General features: G+C 45.4%; 1 protein-coding gene across 8 annotated transcripts in view; it reads left to right on the forward strand.

Moving 5' to 3' along the window:
• DENND2B (DENN domain containing 2B) overlaps window positions 1–20,095 on the forward strand; it is a 155,680-nt gene that overhangs the window by 83,845 nt on the left and 51,740 nt on the right. The window lies entirely within an intron of this gene.

A 20,095-nucleotide genomic window follows, 5' to 3' on the forward strand; every position in this document is an offset into this window, starting at 1 on the left:
CTGTAAGCATACCAGGGAGTTGAGATTGCCACTCAGACTATGGAAAGGCAGACGTGACGCTTGTTGTCCCGGCTGCCTGCCACCCCCAGGCAGTATGGGTTCACCCACCTACATCTAATTTTTCTCTCTTCGCTTTTTCTGTCTCTCTCTGTCTCTGTTTCTGTCTCTTTTTCTGTTTCCCTCTCTCTGTCTTCCTCTCTCTCTCTCTCTCTCTCTCTCTCTCTCTCTCTCTCTCTCTCCCACACACACACACACACACACACACACACACACACACACACACACACACACACACACACACACACACACAGGAGGGCACACACATACAGCCCCTGCATGGTGGCAGTGTGAGATTATCATATTCTGTATGATTCTGCCTTGTAACCCTGTGTAAATGCTGTTCTCTTAGCTCTGAATGTCCTTCTCTCCCTTTGCCCAGAAAACTCTAGTCACTCTCTAAAACGCATTTCAAGCATTGCTGTTCTGAAATCTATTGTGCTGCCCTCAGAGTTATTTTCTGGCACTTCTGTGCTGTCACTCCCCTTGTGCACCCTACTCTTCCCGCACTTTTCATTTGGTGTGTTTGGAGGGCAAGGTATATTCCCCTCAGTGCTTGGTAGAGAGTCGGGTTCTCGTTATTGATTATTGAAGGGAGGAACCAAGTGAATGAAAAGTTGGGTACTGCAGGCAGGGTGAGCCACAGAATGGTGGCTAACATAGCATACGTGACATCGGAGGCCAGGAGACTAGAGAGTCAGATTTGCAGAAAGGTGGTATATGTGTGTATGCGTATGCACCCAAAAGCATGGAGAAGTTTGTGGAGTGGTAAGATAGAGGGCCCGGTGAGTTCCAGATTCCATAGGCAAATTGCAGGGACTGGGTCTGGACTCACTCAAGGTTAGATGAAACTGCCTCCTGAGTAATCCTTGCAAAGTTGCAGAAGGAGGGAGAGGAAAGAGCTTTAGGTTTTGAACGGGGGTTCTGGGTGGTGGTGGTAATAGTACTCTTAAAAATAACAACAACAGCAACAGTAATAACGTAGTCCTCATGGTGGACCAGACACCATTCCAAGCACCTTTCGTATTTGAGCCCTTTCATTCTTACAGTAAGCCCTATGAGTTTGCCGCTATTAATTGTTGACATATGAAGAACTGAGGTCGCACAGCTACAAAGTAGTTCTAGACCTGGTTCTGCACTTACTAGCTGAGTGACCTTGGGGCAAGACAGCCTCCCTGAGCCTGTCTTCTTTGTAAAAAGGAGAGAAAATACCTATTGCATTTAACTTCTGGGGTTTGTTTGGCAGACTCAAATGAGGTGGCATGTGAAAGTATTTTTGAGAAGTATAAAGCACGCTGAAGGACTTGGAGCCAGCGTTGTGGAAGAAGGGTAACTTGCATAGGAATTGTGGTTGAGCTATTGGGCTCATACTTAACGTGCATGCCGCTCCGAGTGTGGGCCATAGTCGTACTTCACAGCGCACTGGGCTGGCTAGTGGCAGTATCTTTGGTTATATTTAGAATCGGGATTTGAGCTTCCATTAAAGAATCAAGAAACCAGTTCTTAATGGAGCTAAATATATATCTGAAATATCACTAGAGACAGATCTTGAGGGCTAACCAGGCCTTCCCTTCTAGCCAGGGAAGCAGTGGGGAAGCATGGTGGTAGGCGGTTGCAAGGGGGAGAATTATTTTGTTGGGCTCTTGGGAGCAGTGAGGCCACTGCAACGGGTGGCAGAGAGTTTGGCTCAGAGAGGTGGCCCATGTCAGCTGCCACAGCCCAGCTGCACAGCAGTGGACGGCAGGATTCTGTGGCCTGGTGGGTGTGACCCGTTTTTCCTCAGGTGAGAGATTTGTAGGGAGTTTGAGAAATTGCTTTAAATTGCTATTGCCTTGGTAATGGAGATTGTGTCCGGCAAAGCGGTACATTTTTGTGGCACAATTTTGTGCCATTCCTTGGGCTTGGGGTTGAGCTGTGCTGAGCCAGGCAGTGGATGAGGAAGACTGGTGTAGGGGACAGAGAGGACAGTGTATCTGTGTATAGCCAAGGAAGAGCAATGTGGCCCCCTGAGGCCCGTCACTAACCAGTGTTCTCTGGGCCTCCTTAGAGCTGAGCAGCCTCTTCCGTGAGGTCTGAGCTCAGAGTGCCTTCCTTCAGCCTGATAGTTGCCTGGATTGGCCGTGATGCCTGTGTGAATAATTATAGGTCACTGAACAGAACTGTAGTTAGCTACATCCCTCAAAAATGCCTAATTGTAGACTACAAATCTGAAAATATACAAGAGCTTTAGATACATGTCATACCTCATTACAGAGAGCAATGGCATGAGCCAGATGTGACTTGGGTGGCTTTTAGTGTGTCGGGAGCTGCTTGGTAGGCATGCTGGCCGGCCCAGAAGAAGGCAGGAGGCATATTCCCTGTGCTTCACAGGGAGACTGGGGACTTAGGGAAGGGGAGAAAATCTGTGCTGTGACCATAGCTTGCTCTTCATATGTGCACTTACACGGCTAAACACCTGTGGTTACCATAGGTAGATTTGATTCCTCTTTGGGAATTGTCTTCAGCACCAGTTTACAAACCACGTTAGAAAATGTCACATTTGAGTCTCAGGATCTTTGGCATTTGTAAGTCTGATATTTTTGGATTTAACTATTTCTAACACTCCTGAAGGCCTGTGATGTGTAGTAGTTTGTAAATTGCTGACATCCAGGTTTGAAAAAATGATGCAAGGACTCATGGAAGCAGGGTGCCTTTTTGCCACTCTCTCAGTGCCCAGTGTTGGCATACCTGCTGAGCTCTGTAGGCCTCCATTCAGAATTACCTGTGCACTTATGGGGCAGGTAAAATGGGTTAGGACAAGGATTCTTTTTTTTTTTTTTTTTTTTTTTTTTTGTGGTACGCGGGCCTCTCACTGTTGTGGCCTCTCCCATTGCGGAGCACAGGCTCTGGACGCGCAGGCTCAGTGGCCATGGCTCACGGGCCCGGCCGCTCCGTGGCATGTGGGATCCTCCCAGACCAGGGCACAAACCCGTGTCCCTTGCATCGGCAGGTGGACTCCCAACCACTGCGCCACCAGGGAAGCCCAGGACAAGGATTCTTACAGTGAGTCTATGGAGGAACTTTGGGAGCTTGTGAACATCCTAAAAGGGTAGACAGAAGTTCATGTTCTTAGAAGTTTTCTATGGATGTTCTTGGGGTTTATTAGATACTCAGAGAGCCCTGTGAACTCATACAGCTGTACTCTAAAAAGTGGAGATTTGGGACAGTGTCGGTATGCATCCCCTTTGAGATCAGTATACAGTATGCTCCACAGTATACTTGACAGATACTGCTTATTCTGACCCAAGATGCTTTTCTCTCGTTTGCACCCTTTTTGCCACATGGCTCTGAATGAGTTAGCACCCTTGAAGGATGCAGATTTTCCTTCAGAGAAAATTCAGATAATGTTCCAAAGTCTCTGAGGGCAATTTCCAAACAGGAATTTCAGGAATGTTTTGAGAATGTATTGGAATAAACATTCAGGCCTCTAAGGACTACCCTGAAGAGGATAATGTCTGTGTGTATTGTGTCTCTGGTATATTGTATATCGTTATTGTTAAATCATCTGTTTCATTACCTTTAGTTGTACTCTTATGCCCTCAGAAGTTGGAACCAAGCCTGTATCCCTAGCACAGCCTAGAAGATCTTGGAATTATCTCCTTGAAAATTGTTCTGTAGTGACTATGTTGTCATTCAGATGGCCCCTAGAAGGATAATTGCCCTGAGGCTGTTGGGGAAATTTTAAGTTCCCTAGAGAAGTGAGGGTATCTGAAATACCTCATATTACCTAACTGGACTATACGTACTTATTGCTGGGCTGAGGGAGCCCAGGTTCACATGAGAGCCTACTGTGTCTTGTCTAGGGTGCTTGGGAGGCTTTGATAAAACGCCCAGTCTGGTTGGTCTGGTCTGGCCCAGCACAGGGCTGTCTCAGCATCAGGCCCCTCCCCAGTCGAGAAGGCAACCTTAGCTTGGTCTAGATTTCCAGGCTTGTGAATAACAGCAGCGGTGGTAGGTAGGGTTTATCTATGGCCTTTGGGGTCCTCTTTGCTCTCAGTTTAAAATATTTTAGTCATCTCTAAAAATCAAGGAGTCTCAATATTGGAAGGGACCTTACATGCCATCTGTGCTAATCTACAAAGCAGGGGGAGAGGGAAGACTAACCTTATCCGCTTCTTTCACCCTTGTATCCCCAGCATCTTAACTGAGTGAGTGGCATGTGGTAGGGATTCAAAACTACTTATTGAATGAGTAAGCACCAACTTCAGCAGACCATTGTCCTTGCTTCGTTTGTTCATTTATTTCACAAATATTAATAAGCTCTTACTATGTGCCACTTATTCTAAATTCTGGGGTATACACTAAAGTGACCAAGACAGTCTTGTCCTCAAGAGCCTCGCCTGTAAGTAAGAAGTTAGGAATTTAAAAAAACTTACAGTCTCTAACCGGAATTTAAGAATAAAAAGTTCTGTCTCATATTGGCCATTCTGGATCTTCTCATTGTCTGAGGTCTCTTTGGGGGACCATAAATAGCATATGTAGTCCCTTCTTCACATGGGAGCCTTTCAGAATTCTCAAGGCAATTATCCGCCTCCCCCATCCGCAGCCTTCTCTTCTCCAGGGTAAACACTCTCAGTTCCTGTAGTCATTTCTCCTGTGACATGCCTCTGAGTGCCCTCTCCATTCTGGTCACTGTCCTCAGGATGCAGTCCAAACAGAGCCTATCCCTTGGACAGTGTAGAGTCCAGAACCCAATGCAGTATCCCAAACATTAATTTCCAGGGAACATTCCAGCCTGGAGCCTTTCCTGCAGTTCAGCTTTTCTCTGCTTACCCTGGGCTCAGATGATGGATAATGGAAAGAGAAAGTCCTGAACTTGGCCAGACTGAGAACATCTTCATATTTGGCTAATCCTGGAATTGAAAACTTTTGTCTCCTTTCTGCCCTAGCCCCCCTAACGCCATCCCTCTCCCCTTGGTGTAGATGAATCTACACACAGCCTTGCTGCCAGTGGCTTGCTTGCCTTTCATTTTCTGAGTCACTGCCCTTCGCTACCAGGGAAATTAGCATGAAAAAGCAAATTCCAGTTCTATAACCTTATTCAATTCCAGCCCTTTGTCACATTCTCTAACCCCACTCCCCACTGAAAATGACAAAAGTTGAGTCTTGTGACATCACAACAGTTGGCTATTGTATCAACAGCTGTGATGTCACCAACAGAGGATTATGACTTCAGGGAAGAATGGAGGGAGGGAGTATATAGGTCCAGAAACCCCTGGGGAACAAAGGCGTTATTTTCATGTAAATCTTCACCCAAAAAACCCAGTTGGCCTTTTAGTGGATGGGCTGTCAGTGGAAGCCGTCTCCCAGATTCCCATCCCTCCCTCCCTCAGTGGATTAATGGTTTGGTTTGTGGACTTTGCCCAAGTCTGAGTGTGTGTGGAAGTCCCCTGCTGGCTTCTGGGCTGGCTTGGGTTTTATTCATGAGGTCCATACTGAATAGAGCTTTTCAGGGAGGGAGTTCAGAGGGGAGCCCCGGAGCCTGGGGTACAGCTGAGGCAGATGTGCACAGCCTCTGGGCTGAGAGGGAGCTACTGTGCAGCCTCATCTCTTCAGGCAGAGGGGCAGCTCTTCTGTCAGCTGCAGTGAAAGCCTGGGTGTGCCATCCATAGGCCTGAGTGCTAGCTGCCCACCGGCTTCTGGGGCAGGGTTGGGCCTGCCCTGGGAGCTCCTCCTTGACTCCTTGACACAGAGACTTAAAAAAACACCTGCTACCAGAGGTTCCCAAACTTTCTCAGTTCGTGGGCCTTTAGTGTTTTAGTAATTTTTCACAGTGCCCAGAGGCCAAAAGAGATACCTTATTTTGATCTATTAAGTGTTTAGGTGTAAACAATTTAGTAAGTGCTTATATCCTGATAACTGAGTAGCCATTTGAAAAATATATGTATATAAATTGAAAGGAAAAATATTTTTAGAGGAGGGTTGGGGGAATGGGTGAAATAGGTGAAGGGGATTAAGAGGTATAGACCTCTAGTTGTATATTAAATAAGTCACGAGGATGTAATATCCAGCATAAGGAATATGATCAATAATATTGTAATAACTTTGTATGGGGACGGGTGGTTACTAGACTTATCATGGTGATCATTTCATAATGTATGCAAATATCAAATCACTATGTAGTACACCTGAAACTAACATAATATTGTACGTCAATTTCAATTACAAACATTTTTTATTTCATTCTTAAAATAACCACAGTTACTAACTTATGGGATGTACTGGGCACTGCACAACATCTCACATCTTGGAATCAGATTGAATACTGCCATCCCCATTTCCTGTTCCACATTGCTTTTCACACGGTTATTGCTTTTTAATCACAGCAGCTGCTGAAAACCCAGCTTCACAAAGAAATGACATCATCGAAAAGAATGTAGTGCAATCTAATGTTAAAACTGTGAACTCGCGGGGTGTCCAAACAAATGTTGGATATTGGTCTTGTTTCCCTCAAAAATTTAAAATATCATCTAACACAACTTGTAAAACAACTATACCCCAATAAAAAAAGAAATTAATTTAAAAAATATATATCTTGCGGCACCCCTGTGAGTTCACTGCGGTGCTCTAGGGCACCTCAGCACACAGTTTGAGAACCACAGAAGCCAAGTAACACTTGCTTTATTTAAAGGAGGAAAAAGGCAAATTCTGTCCCCATCATAACCCTTAAAGAAGTTGGATAGATGGACAGACAGATGCCCCTTACCTTCAGTCTCAGCTCCAGCTGGACTGCATTGTTAGGGGAAGGCCTTTCTTTGACCAGGGTCCCCTAGGTGGGGAAGAATGATAAGGAGAAAAGACTTGAAGAACAGCAAGAGAGGAGCATCTCTTATGTTTATTTTTAATTGATTCAGGGCCCTCTGAACTAGATGGCTTAAAGAAAAATGGGATTTCAACACCAAGCATTTGGGGGCCAGGCATGAGACTACTGCCAATATCCGTTTCTAACTCTTTACAGACAGAGCTGGGCTGCAGGGGCATGCTTGGGTTGGAGGATGGCTTCCTGTCACAAGATATGACAGAGAGCGGAGGACTTATGTGCTCTGGTGTCAGTTAGAGGGCTCAGTGCCAACCTCTCTAGACTCTGGGGTCTGCCACTTACTGTGAAACCCTGAGCAAATTACTTAGCCTAAGCCTCAGTTTCCTTCTTTTTAAAAAATTAATTAATTAATTTTTGGCCGCACTGGGTCTTCGTTGTTGCGTGCGGGCTTTTCTCTATTTGCGGTGAGCGGGGGCTACTCTTTGTTGCGGTGAGCGAGCTTTTCATTGCGGTGGCTTCTCTTGTTGCGGAGCACGGGCTTTAGGTGCGTGGGCTTCAGTAGTTGTGGTGCACGGGCTCAGTAGTTGTGGCTCTGGGATCTTCCCAGACCAGGGCTTGAACCTGTGTCCCCTGCATTGGCAGGTGGATTCTTAACCATTGCGCCACCAGGGAAGTCCGAGCCTCAGTTTCTTCATCCGTAAAATAGAGATAATGACAGCTAGATTAAATGAGATAAATGCATACTTAGAACTAGCAGAGCCTGGCTGCGTATGTGCACTTTCTTCTACTCCCTTCCAAAACTGAGACTTTTATCCAAAGGGAAATTCAGCCCTAATGATCTGGCCAAGATCTGCAGTTTGAGAGTTACTCTACTTCTTGATAAGTTTCCTCTGTGTATCTAATGTTCCTAATCTGCTGAGTTCTGTAACCTGTGTACCCACTCCAAAGGTTCTTTTTTCACTCTCTAAGTGGCATTTTTTTAATGAACAGAGTTCTTATTTAGTGTAGTCTGATTTATCAATGTTTTCCACTATGGTTATTGCCTTTTGTGTCCTGTTCTTGCTCTAAGATCTCCTTGGCTTTTGTTCATGGTTTTTCTTCTGCTTGCAGCAGTGTTCTTCTGCCTTCTTTATCTTCCACAAGTTCTGCAAGACTCAGCCCAGTGTTACTTCTTGTCTCCTCCAGAAGCCCTCCCCTACATCCGTCCTGTCCATCTGATTAGGTATCTTTTCTCCTTGCTCTCAGAGCTCTGTGTTCATACATCTGTCACAGCTCTTGTTACATTGTGCCAGAATCTTTTCTTTACTTGTCTGTCTCAGGCAGGATGGGGAGCTGCTCAAGGGCAAGGACCAGAGTATAGCACAGTAGCATGGGGGCCTGGCTGGGAAGATGCCCTCAGAGGCTTCAAGTACGTAAACAAATAAAAGTCTTAGGTGCCACACCTGTCTCTCTCTACTTCTCTGACAGTATTCCCCCAACCTTTCTTAACCTGTGCCCTCTTTTGATGAGCGTGAGGATCCTCCAGGCAGATGGTAAAATGCTACCGCCAGAGACCGTACTCCAGATTGAGAGTTAACTACATTACAGTGCTTCAGAGAGGGCTGATCAGTAGTGTCCCAAACAGTAGACACGAGGAAAGGAAGGTCCTCTGATTCATTAAGCCCCAGAGAAAGGATCTTTGCATTTTATAATAGGAAAATCATTGTAATCTTTGCAGAGAGCAACTTCAGTTGTTCTGGGGCTGCAGCCACCCCTGCCCTGAATCTTTTGGGTGTTCATAGGATGTGGCCCACTTTTCAATTTTCTGAGTGGGTGTGCTTGCTGAGGGCAGGTCAGACTCTGAACTGGGAAGGCTGGTGGAAGATGGGCCTGGACAGTGAAGCCCCCAGCCTGCTCACTCTGTCCGGGTAGAGCCACTCTGAAATGGTGGCAAATGTTTTTTCATTAAAAAATGTTTCTTTTAAAAAAATTTATTTATTATTTATTTAATTTATTTTTGGCTGCGGCACACGGGGTCCTCGTTGAGGCATGCAGGCTCTTTTGTTGTGGTGTGCAGGCTTCTCTCTAGTTGTGGTGTGTGGGTTTTCTCTCTCTAGTTGTGGCACGCAGGTTCCAGAGTGCGTGGGCTCTGTAGTTTTGCAGCACGCGGTCTCTCTAGTTGAGGAGCACAAGCTCAGTAGTTGTGGCTCATGGGCTTAGCTGCCCCGCGGCATGTGGGATCTTAGTTCCCTGACCAGGGATCGAACCTGCGTCCCCCGCATTGGAAGGCGGATTCTTAACCACTGCGCCACCAGGGAAGTCCCTAGTAGTAATTTCTTAACACTACATTTTAGTGTGATCCAGGGAAGCCCTCACTAAGATGATGATGTCTGACCAAAGACCTGGGAGATGAGGGAGCAGGCTCTCTTGGGGGAGTATGTTCTAGTTACAGGGGACAGCAGGTTTGGAGGCCCGGAGTTGGAATGTGCCTGGTGTATTTGAAGAAATGATAAGGAGATAGTGTGGCTGGTGGGGAAAACGTAAAGGGAAAGAGTAGTTGAAATGAGGTCAGAGATCTCATAGAGACCTAGATGATGAAGACCTTGTAGGTCATTGTGAAGATTTTGGCTCTTACTTTCAGTGATTGGGATCCATGTTAGGGTTTTGAGCAGAAGCAGGGACAAGATCTGCCCTGTTGCTGGTGGTGGGTAAATGTGATGGTGGTAGTTTATTGAGGGTCTGTTCTGATTGTTTCTATTTTCTCAGTGAAATAGGAAACAGAGTAAGAGCTAAGAGAGTGAGGACAAGAGAAGAGGTCCTGAGGCTGAGAGTTGGGGGAAAGCCAGAGACTTCAAGTATGTTCCCTCTTGGTTCTGAGTATCCTCTGTTTTTTATACATGGCTTCTCATTGGTCTTCAAGTTCTCATTATAGAGGTAGAGTATTCTTCCTATACTACAGGTAGGAAAACGGAGGCATTGAGACTTGCCCAGTCCCTTTAGCCCTTACTATTTCCTAGTCCTCTTCTGAGAAAGTTGGCTTGTGGGTGGTGTGTTTTTCTGGAGCAGGACAGGCATCTTGCTATCAGTCAGGTTGAGTTCAGCTAGGCTGGAGAGCATGGGAAGGGTGAGAATGAGGTCAAGATGTAGGATTGGGAAAGGCTTCAGAAAGAAGTCAACATCTGAACTGGATATTTAAGAAAGAATGGTGGTGGAGGACTTGATGATGGAAGGAATTGGTTGAATAAAAGCTTGGAGGCATGAACACTCCTGGCATGTGTAGGACATAGCAGTTAGTCTGCTGTGACTGGCAGAGGGAAGGCACTGGTGTGAGATAGGTCTGTGGCCTTGGAATCATCATCATGTGTACAGGACCCACCAGGTTCTTCTTGCCGAGGGTGAAAGAGGGCAGGGCTCTTTGTGGGGCAGGCCTCCGTTCTATGGACAGAGCGGGCTCCATCGTCCTGGCAGAGCTGGATTAAGCCGCTTGCTGAGAGGCTGAGTTTCCAGACTGGCAGAAACAGCCATGTCTAGGTTTTTAAAACTGTCTTGGAAGCAACCAGGATTCCTTTGGCCTGGAATTGCCTAACAAGCCCTCACCCCATTTTAGGCTTTCAGGAAATATTTAAACCCAACTTCAAACCTCCACAGAATCTGTACTGAACTGGAGAAGGACCATCTGGCAGGAAAAGGGATTGAAAATGGTTGAGGTTGAAAACCCAAACTTAAAGACCTCTTTGGGGAGGAGAGTTGGGAAAGAGGATGTGGGAGTGATAAGTGGACAGTCAGGAGATGGAAAGAGAGCTTAATTTTTTTCTGGTTGTTATTCAACAACAACAACAAAAATCATCTTTTTTGTGACTGGTTGAGACAGATTTCAGCCTCACAGGGACCTGTAAAAACCCCCAGCAATTCTTCTGATCTCCCAGCAAAACAAATCTTGGTTCCTCTCCACTTGACCAGGCTCATAATCCCCTCAACATTTTTGCTCAAAGGGCTTTCTGGACCTAGAGCCCCAGAGCTTGGGGCTGGAATGGAAAAGATCCAAGGTACCAGGTATGTAGAAGTGCCGACGGAGAAAAGGGGTCTGGAACTTTGGAGGGAATTAGGGGACAGACTTGAGAAAAACCTTCCTGGCTCCCTTTCTACAGCTTTTGATACCCACGCACCCAACCTCTGAGCCCACTTTCTCCCCTTTCCCTTGTGTAACCCCTTGATTTTAGGCACAACAGAACCAAAGACAAGGTTGTGGGCAGATAACCAGTGAGAAATGAGTCAGGAAAGGAAGCGGGGAAAAGAGGGGTGGGGGAGGAGAAAGCCAGCATGGAGGTGAAGGCAGGTTTCCCAGGAGCAGCCTTTCTTCATGGGTGTGTCGGATGAGAGCTGTTACGCAGGAGGACCCTGGAAGATAATAGGGGCACTTGTGAGGAGATTGAAACTCTTGAGGTAGACAGGATTGGCTGAGGGCTGGGAGGAAAAGGCCTGCTGGTGACAGTCCAACTGGGTGGTACCTACAGCTGGAAACCTCCCTTTCACTGGATTTATTGCAGCCATGACTTCGGGGAGCGGAAGAGTGCACCTTAAAGGGTATGGCCAGTGCTAGAATTTCTAGGGCCCTTTGTCTTCCTGGCCTTTGACTCCTTGGGGGCCCTCTTTTGCCATCAGTTAGCAAATCAGTTAACGTTTATTTGCCTGTGTTTTATGTGCAGAAGTCTCTGCCAGGTACTGAGGATTGTTCAAAACATGGAGAAGAACTAGCTAGCACTGCCCTACAGCTTTCTCAGCCGTGTGGGGACAGAGCGGGCCAGGATGTCAGGGGACCTGTGGGATGGCTGAATTTCCTAGGAAGGCTGTGCAGGTGAGCCGCTACAGCAGAGCCTGAGCTGTCAGTCCAGGCAGAGCTATGAAAGGTAGATGAGGCGCCTCCCGCCTTGGCCCAGTCCAAGGACACCTGCAGGAGAGAAAGGGAGAATCAAACGCTCCCGCTTTCGAGAACTCTGGTTTGGGTACTTAAAAGGAACTCTCTCTAATGATGAGCCTCCCTGAAACTTGCGGTGCCAGTGCTGGTTGCCGAGACTCTTGGAGGAAGAAATGAGAGACGTAGGCTCTCCTCTGGGGGAGCTGCCAGTCTGATCCTTTTCTGCTCGGCCTGCCGCAGGGCCTAGATGACCAAGGGCAGCAGGAGGGAGTCAGTGAGGGGGTGAGGACAGTCTGGTAGGTGTTCCCTGGGCAGGGTGAGTAGCAGGTTGACTCCAGGGCAGTCAGACCACAGCTGTACAGAGCCGGACTGGGCTGAAGCCAGGTTCTCAGGGCACACAGAGTTCCGTTCCCTTTCTCACCTTCTCCTTCCCTCTGGGCTGCTTCCTAAGCTATTACTTCCGCACCAGAGATTGCTTAAGAGATCAGTGGAATGTCGACGTGGGCAGAAATTCTCTCATGTGCTTTAGAGGTTTCCTTTGCCGGCGGCGGGCGGGGGGGTGGCTCCTGACTTCTTACCTAGACCAGACAAGTAGGGTGCTGGGCAGTGTTTGTGTTTCCTCTCTGTGGCGACTTTAACCCCAGCAGAACGGGAGGCTTCCCTCCAGACACTTGCATCTGTTCTTCAGCGCTCTCAGGGCTCAAATGTCTCCTCCTCAGGGGCGAGGCATACTGTCATGTCTGAAATTAGGCCTGCGGAAAAGTACCACACAGACGTTTAGAAATGTCACTTAACGAGGGGAAACAGTTTTTTGCTCTAGGATAGGAAGGTCCATTCTTAGAGGCTGGGCACCCCTCAGAAGGAGCTCCCTCCAGAGACTGACCTCTAAGGGATCCCTTCTCAGACCTGGGCAGAGCACCTGTGGATTGGCTGATGAGACTAGATGGTAGAGAGAGGGAGCACTGAGGGAGCTGGAGAGACAACTGCAAGATGCAGGCTGGCCTGAGTGACAGCAGGGAGCCTTCCAGAGGGTCTTTCCTCCAGTGGCAGCGAGGGCAGTAAGTGGAGGGTTTCAAGCGGCCGGCATAGGCTCCTCCCTGCACTGCTCAAGCCCAGCCCTCCAGGAGGCTTTGTGTGGCTGCTCCCAGGGCAGTGCCCCCTACCCCTTCCTTGCCGGGGACGTGGGACGCAGCACTCACCTGCTGACTGGGAGAGTCAGGCCACAGAGCTGAGCAAAGCTGGCCACCTGTAGGTGTTGGGTGGGGAGGGACAGTGGTAAATCGGAGAGAGCTTGCTACATCTAACTGGACTGCCAACTGCTGCCATGTAGAAATGCAGACGGTGACGGCACGTTTTCTAATTTTTCAAGAGAAGCCAGAATCTGAATTTTTATTTGCATTTCATTTATACTCACCCAATGTTTAAAACGTTTGATAACCAATTCAACTCTTTTTTTAAAAATGAAGGGATAACCAAACGGAACATATTTTTGCTCTTGCAAACCACCAGTTAATGTCTTCGGGTATAAACTCTTTTTTCCCAGGAGTTTGGAAGTGAGGGGAAAGTGAGGAAAGCGGTGTTAGCTACCAGGGGTGGGTGGCAGGAAGAGCTGTTTTGAGATACAAGAACTCAGAGTACAACAAAGACTGAGGGAACTGTTTAGAGCAGACATTGATAATGCTTTCACTGGATCCTGTGACATGCCTTCTCCTTTGTTGAGGGTCCGTGGGTCTGTGCAGGTGGAAGAAGCTGGGGGGGTGGGAGGGGGAAGAGGACCGAGTGTCCATCTTGTATTTGCTCACAGCTGGGCAGACTCTTGGGAGGATGGTCAGTAGTGACCCTTCATACCTTTACAAGTCCTCAGCACATTGTGGTACTCAAGTTTTCACACTTACAGGCGTGTAACACTAGCCTGAAATACTTACTGAACATACAAATTCCTAGGCTCCGTTCAAGAGGGGGAGGTGGGACCTGGGACTCTGCATTTTTAACAAGCACCCCCATCAATGTTAAGAAAAGTAAGTGGACAGTGGAGTCAGAGCTGAGTCCACTGTCCTGCCCTATTCCTTCACTAGGTGAGTGATCTTGGGCCAATCATTTAATCTCTCTCAATCTCAATTTCCTGATTGGAAAATTGGGCCTGTATTATCACTACGTCATGGGATGGTGAGAGCTGAAATGCAAGATGATTGGAGGCCATGCAGAGTGCTGACTCAGAGCTGCAAGGGCGCTGGTGCAGGCCACCTGGGCTCAAATTCCTGCCTTGCCACTTTCTAGCTGTGTGACTTGGGACAAGCGATTTAACTGCTCTGTACCTTGGTTTCCTTGGTAACGTGTGAATAATAATAGTACCCACTTCGTAGGGTTGTCACAAGGATTAAATGATTTAATCCTTTAAAATGCTTATAACTTTAGCTATTATAATTTTATAAAGAATCTAGCAGCACCTTTGATAATAAATGTGCCTTTTCTTTTTTCTTAAGTCCTCTTTACCATGGGTAACAAACAGCTGAAGGCTTACTTTCAAATGTCACCTCTCTATAAGGCCTTCATAGAGTCCACTTTTTCCTTCACTTTTCTCCCTTTACAGTTAGCTCTTCCAGGGCAGGGACTGTATCTGTCCATTTTCATATCCTAGTACCTTGCACAGTGCCTAGCATAGAGTAAGTGGATTGGATGGCAGTGCCGGGAGTCTGAAAAATGAATCTAGCTTGGGAATGGAGAGGGTGTCTTCCAAATACGTAGAGAAGCATGATCTGGAAGAAAAATGATTTATTAAGCTTCAGTGTGCCAGAATAATAATCACGTGAGGTAGGTCATGTTATTATTATTGCTCTTATAGCGAGAATGTTGAGCCCTCAAAACTCACGTGTACGATGACCCTTGGCCAGCAGTTGCTAGAGGCAGGGTTGGGCTGACTCCAGGCTGGGTGTTCTTCTCACTGCACCTTGAGAACCTGGGCCTGTGGTCTCTGTCTAGATGCAGAGTTTGTAGAGAAGTTCCAGTGGTACCTTATTATGTTCCTTTCTCTGAGTTGTAACTCTTCAGATAGTTGCCTGTAATTTGTCAGAGCTGGGGTTTTGAGCAATTCGTGATCGGTGGTAGATGCTAATTGAACAATTTCATTTTCCAAACATGTAGTTTTTGCCGTTGATGGGCCTGGGAGCTAGCAAAACACCTCTCATCCTCTTGGCTTCTCTGCTCTATTCCCTGTGGGTGTTTCTTTTCCTTGGGAGTGTCTCTCTCTTTGCAGCCAGACTAGCCAAGCAATCAGGCTGAAAGCACAGATGGGAGCCTGGGGTGGCGCTTAGGGCCTTGGGAGAAGCAGTGTCCCCCAGGAAGCCTGCCATGCAGAGTGCTCAAGTCTGCGCTTCAGGTGTAAAGGGTTAGCCTGGTCCTTAGTTCCTCAGGCCGCTGGATTATTCCCTGAACCTGGTAGACCTGGCTAGAGAGAGCAGGTGGGAGGGAGCACAGTGAGTAAGCATCTCTGACTTAGTAGGCTCTCCTGGGGTTCTCAGCAGTGCCTGCCCAAGATGCCTCAACTCCTGGGCCACTGCTGAGAATAGCAGCTGTGTTCTTGCAGAAGTGTGACCAAGGGTCAATGCTGTGGGCCTGGTAGTTTTGACCCACACCTCTCTTGGTTGCATCTTCACAGGAGTTTTCTTCTTGGCCTAAGCAAAAATCACAGCTATCTACATTCTTCCTTCTGACTAAGTTGGCTCTGTGTTCTCATATTCAAGTATATGATTGCATTTCAGAGCATTTTAGGTCAGAAATTCAGGGAAGGAAATAATATATTTTTCATCATGTTCTTTTAATATATTTCAGTTTCTGGTCTTTCCACAAATCTTCTCTCCTTTCCCTGAGGGCCTGCCCTGGAGCTGGTAGAGCATGTCCAGTGTTGTTATGATGGGTTCTGATGATTATTGTGACCGTTGTTACCATGGGCACAGTTGAAAGCTGATGCTTAGCAAGTTGATTCCTTGTAGCACTGTGCTCCCTAAGGACCCTGAGAACTGGTCTGGGAAAGCTTCCAGAGGCTGCCTCTCCTTTCCCTTCTTTCTGTTTAACACACACAGCCATATGCCAAGCACTTAACTTGGCCCTTGACTGGTGCAGGTAAAGAATACCTCACCAGAGCCGGTGTGCACAGGTGCTCTGGTGGCAGGATTCACTCTCCTTCTTCCTTCTCCTCATACTAACATTATGCTATATACTTAAGTTTATAAAGATTTTTTCCTCAATAGGTAGGGAAGGCTTTTCTTTGTTTTTGTTTTAAATTTATTTATTGTATTTTTGGCTGCATTGGGTCTTTGTGTGCGGCGAGCGGGAGCTACTCCTCGTTGGGGTGCGTGGGCTTCTCACTGCGGTGGCTTCTCGTTGTGGAGCACAGGCTGTAGGTGCGCGGGCTTCATTAGTTGCAGCACACTGGCTCAGTAGTTGTGGCTCACGGGCTCTAGAGCGCAGACTCAGTAGTTGTGGTGCACGGGCTTAGTTGCTTCGCGGCATGTGGGATCTTCCTGGACCAGGGCTCGAACCCGTGTCCCCTGCATTGGCAGGCGGATTCTCAACACTGCGCCACCAGGGAAGCCCGGGAAGGCTTTTCATGAAGGATAAAAATGAGGCTCAGGGTTTGTTTTCTTTTTCTAAAAGCATCGTGGGGGATGTTTCATTGCTATCACCATTGCTAGCACCTACGGGCTGCTTCCTCCCTTCCAGCTCCCACTTCACTCACCACTACCATCACCAAAACGACAACCTTGAGAGATTGCATAAAGTTAAGGAAATTAGAGAGAGTTCATTTCATGTTGAAATTAGGAAAGAATTATAAATGATATCAAGAATTAGGGTCTGGCTTATTTTTTATCATCGAAACCAATCACTTATTTGCACCAAGATAATAAGTAAGATGGCCTCCAGGATTAAGGTCATTAGTGGCCATAAATAAATATGTTTAACTTCCACATCCAAACATACTTCATTTTGGTCAGTGTGATGAGAATGCCAATCAGAGTGAGAGAACTATTGTTCCTGAACTGTTCAGCATCTGTGAAGGTGCTGTTGGCCCAGAACAGAGTGCACATTCACATTAGAGATCCTGTGAATTACTGTTGTCTCTCACATCTATTCTCCAAGGGACTTAAAATTTTTTTAAGTTTTTTTTAACATCTAAATTGAGATATAATTCATATACCATAAAATTCACTTATGTTATGTGTACAATTCATTTTTAAAATATATTCACAGTTATGCAACCATCACCACTGTTTATCTAATTTCAGAACTTTTTTTTCACTCCCCCAAAAGAAAACCCATACTCATTGCAGTCACTCCCCATTCTCCTACCCTCAACTCAACCCTAAGCAGCCATTAATTTATTTTCTGTCTCTGCAGATTTGCCTATTCTGTACATTTCATAAAAATGGCATGAGAGTTCATCCATGTTGTGGAATGTCTCCTTTTTATGTCTGAATAATATTCCATTTTATGGATATACGACACTTTGTTAATGCATTCGTCCACTGATGGACATTTGAGTTGTTTCCACTTTTTGGCTATTATGAACATTGGTATGAGTATTTGTGTGGACATGTTTTCATTTCTCTTGGCTGTATACCCAGGGGTGAATCATGCTGGGTCTTATGGTAACTCTATGTATCCCTTTTTGAGGAACTGCCAAAGTATTTTCCAAAGTGGCTGCACAATTTTACATTTCCACCAGCAGTGAATAAAGGTTTTCATTTCTCCACAGTCTCACTAGCACTTGTTTTTATCTTTTTGATTAGAGTCATCCTGGTGTGAAGTAATACCTCACTGTGGTTTTGATTTGTATTTCCCTAATGACTAGTGATGTTGAACATTGTTTCATGTGCTTCTTAGCCAACTTTATATCTTTGGAGAAATGTCTGTTTAAATTCTTTGTCTACTTTTTTTTTTAACATCTTTATTGGAGTATCATTGCTTTACAATGGTGTGTTCTGTTTGTCTACTTTTAAATTAGATTGTCTTTTTATTATTGAGTTGGAAGAGTTCTTTATATATTCTAGATACAAGCTGCTTAGCAGATATATATGATTTGCAAATAATTCTCCCATTCTGTGGGAGTCTTTTTACTTTCTTGTGGTATTTTTTACAGCACAAAAGTTTTATATTTAGTATAATACAGTTTATATCTTTTTTCTTTTGTTTCTTGTGTCATATCTAAGAAACTGTTGCCTAATCCAGTGTTACAAAGCTTTATCTCTATGTTGTATTCCAGGCTTTGCTTTTGTCATTTTAACTCTTAAATTTAGGTCTATAATCCATTTTTACTTTTTTTTTTGTATAATATAAGGGTAAGGGTCCTACTTTATTCTTTTGTATATGAATGTCCAGTTGTCTGAAAAGACTATTCTGGGCTTTCCTGGTGGCTCAGTGGTTGAGAGTCCGCCTGCCAATGCAGGGGACACGGGTTCGTGCCGCGGTCTGGGGAGATCCCACATGCCGCGGAGTGGCTGGGCCCGTGAGCCATGGCCGTTGAGCCTGCGTGTCCGAAGCCTGTGCTCCGCAATGGGAGAGGCCACAACAGTGAGAGGCCCACATACCGCAAAAAAAAAAAAAGACTCTTCTTTCCCTCTTGAATTGTCTTAGCATCCTTGTTGAAAATCAATTAACCGTAAATGTATGGGTTTATTTCTCAACTCTCAATTCTATTCTGTTGATTTCTATTTCTGTTCTTAATCTGTGCACACTGTCTTGATTACCATGGCTTTGTAGTATGCTTTGAAATTGGTGAGTGCGAGTCCTCCAACTTTATTCTTCTTTTTCAAGATGGTTTTGACTGCTCTGGGTCCCTTGCACTGCCACAAAATTTTAGGATCAGCTTGTCAGTTTCTGCAGTTGATGAATATTCTGTTCAGTCTGTAGATCAGTTCGGGGAATCTTGCCATCTTAACAACTTGGAGTTTTCCAATCATGAACCTGGGATACCTTTCTATTTATTTATATCTTCTTTAATTTCTTTCCGTGATGTTTTGTAGTTTGCAGTACATACGTCTTTGCACTTCTTTTGTTAAGTTTATTCCTAAGTATTTTATTCTTTTTGCTGCTATTATTAATGGAATTTTTAAAATTTCATTTTCAGATTGTTCATTGCTAGTATGTAGAAAGAAAATTGATTTTTTAAATATTACTTTGTATCCTGCAAACTTGCTTGACTTTATACGTTAGTTTAAGAGTGTTTTAGTGGAATTGTTATGATTTTCTACGTGGAGGATCATACCATCTGCAAATAGGAGACAATTTCCAGTCTGGATGTACCCTTAAGTTTTAACATTTTTCTTCCTTTTATTATTTTAGCATAAAATAATGTTACTATATTAGCTAACTGTATATGGTACATGTACAGACATTTTTCACTTTGTAAATACTTAAATACCTTAAAGTGTATTAATTTTATTTTAATGGGTGTTAAAAATATGATAACTCATAACTGTGGTTTCTGGCTCAGATGTCACTTTATCAGGATGTTCTTCCCTGAACATCCTATTTTTTTTTTTTTTTTTTTTTTTTTTTTTTTTTTTGCGGTACACGGGCCTCTCACTGTTGTGGCCTCTCCCGTTGCGGAGCACAGGCTCAACGGCCATGGCTCACGGGCCCAGCCGCTCCGCGGCATGTGGGATCTTCCCGGACCGGGACACGAACTCGTGTCCCCTGCATCGGCAGGCGGACTCTCAACCACTGCGCCACCAGGGAAGCCCCTGAACATCCTATTTTAAAAAACAAATCTTCTTCACTCTCCCTCTACCTTGCTTCCTGTTTTCTTCCTACCACTTATCACTATACATATTATACACAAATGTACACTTATGTATCACACACATGACTTGTGCCTGCTTATTGTCTGTTTCCCTCCACTAGGATGTAAGCTTCATGAGAGCAGAGACTTTGTTTCATTCTTTGCTGGATGGCAGTGCCTAGGACGTGGGTGCTCACTCAGTAAATATTTGTCAATGATTAATTGTTTAGAACAAGATTAACTATTTTAAGAAAAGTAAGTCAGTTTCAAGTTGATTAAAGAAAAACATTGAATAAATGATTGTTCAGGAGGTATGCAAATATGGTAAAATTCATGAAGGCTGTATGGCATGCCAGAAGTTTGGGAAACTCTAACTTAAGAAATGAGACGAAGCAGGATGGAAATGGAGTTTTTAAAATCATTTTCTGTGAAGTGATAAGTTATCTGTTAGCTCACAGACTCTTCCCCAACCCAGATCAGGGATCCCTTGAGGCTCTTAATCTGTAACACATGAAATTAAATATATGTGGGAAAGTGGTTCCTGCTAACCACCACAGAAACCCTGTTG

The sequence above is a fragment of the Lagenorhynchus albirostris genome, chromosome 9 (assembly GCF_949774975.1).
Source record: "Lagenorhynchus albirostris chromosome 9, mLagAlb1.1, whole genome shotgun sequence".
Classification (NCBI taxonomy): Eukaryota; Metazoa; Chordata; class Mammalia; order Artiodactyla; family Delphinidae; genus Lagenorhynchus; species Lagenorhynchus albirostris.